Here is a 1,586-nt window from a genome sequence, read left to right as displayed (position 1 = left end):
TGTTCTCCAGAACCTCTCTGGATGTTCCCCAGAACCTCTCCAGATGTTCTCCAGAACTCCTCTGGGTGTTCTCCAGAACCTCTCTGGATGTTCCCCAGAACCTCTCCAGATGTTCTCCAGAACTCCTCTGGGTGTTCTCCAGAACCTCTCTGGATGTTCCCCAGAACCTCTCCAGATGTTCTCTGGGTGTTCTCCAGAACCATTCTGGATATTCCCTGGAACCTCTCTGGACGTTCTCCAGGATGTCCTCCAGGATGTCCCTGGGGGGTGGTCCCAGACCGTCCCCTGATGTTCCCCAGAACCTCTCCAGATGTTCTCCAGAACTTCTCCAGACCCTCTCTGGGTGTTCTCCAGGATGTCCCCGGGGGGTGGTGCCCAGACCGTCCCCAGATGTTCCCCAGAACCTCTCCAGATGTTCTCCAGAACCTCTCTGGGTGTTCTCTGGATGTTCTCCAGAACCTCTCCAGATGTTCTCCAGGATGTCCCTGGGGGGGTGGTGTCCAGACCATCCCCAGATGTTCCCCGGAGCTCCTCCCGAGGTTCTCTGGATGATCTCCAGAACCTCTCCAGCTGTTCCCGGAGCTCCTCCCACGGTTCCTTGGATATTCCCCAGACCCTCTCCAGCTGTTCCCGGAGCTCCTCCCGCAGTTCCTTGGATATTCCCTGGAACCATTCCAGCTGTTCCCAGAGCTCCTCTCACAGTTCCTTGGATATTCCCTGGAACCATTCCAGCTGTTCCCGGAGCTCCTCTCACAGTTCCTTGGATGTTCCCCAGACCCTCTCCAGCTGTTCCCGGAGCTCCTCCCGCGGTTCCTTGGATGTTCCCTGGAACCATTCCAGCTGTTCCCGGAGCTCCTCCCGCGGTTCCTCTGCCCCCCGGCCGAGTCTAATCCGTGTCCTTCCGTCCCCAGCCTGGAGCAGCCCATCCCCGCCGTCATCAGCGCCGTCCGCTCCCGGCCCAGGCCCCGTGAGTGCTCCCACCCCTCCAAAATTCGGGAATTGGGGCCGTTCCGGGCCGTTCCTGACCCCCCCCATCCCTCTCTTCCAGTCTCCGCCAGTGCCCGGTGCCATTCCCGGCTTTTTGCCGGAGCGGGGCAGGGAATTCCCGGCTCTTCACCCAATGGAGGCGGCACAAAGACCCTCCGGGGGGCCCAGTGACCCCCCCGGGGACCTCCCGGGCTCGGATTCCACCTGGGAAGATCCTCGATGGGAAGATCCTCACCCTGGGAAGCACCTGGAAACACCTGGAAGCACCTGGAAAGCCCTTGGTCCCACATTCTGGCCTCCCGAGGGATGAGGATCCCGCGGGTCCCTGTCCCCACCCCCCACTCCCCCCTCTCCAGCAGAACCCACCCAGGAACTCCGGGAATGTCCCATTCCCATCCCCATCCCAGGACCTCTGGGACTCTCCCATTCCCGTTCCCATTCCCATCCCAGGACCTCCGGGACTCTCCCATTCCCATTCCCATTCCCATCCCAGGACCTCTGGGACTCTCCCATTCCCGTTCCCATTCCCATCCCAGGACCTCCGGGACTCTCCCATTCCCATTCCCGTTCCCATTCCCATCCCAGGACCTCCGGAACTC

Source organism: Lepidothrix coronata, unplaced genomic scaffold (assembly GCF_001604755.1).
Source record: "Lepidothrix coronata isolate B3197 unplaced genomic scaffold, Lepidothrix_coronata-1.0 Scaffold452, whole genome shotgun sequence".
Classification (NCBI taxonomy): Eukaryota; Metazoa; Chordata; class Aves; order Passeriformes; family Pipridae; genus Lepidothrix; species Lepidothrix coronata.
Note: the sequence above shows the minus strand (reverse complement) of the source record.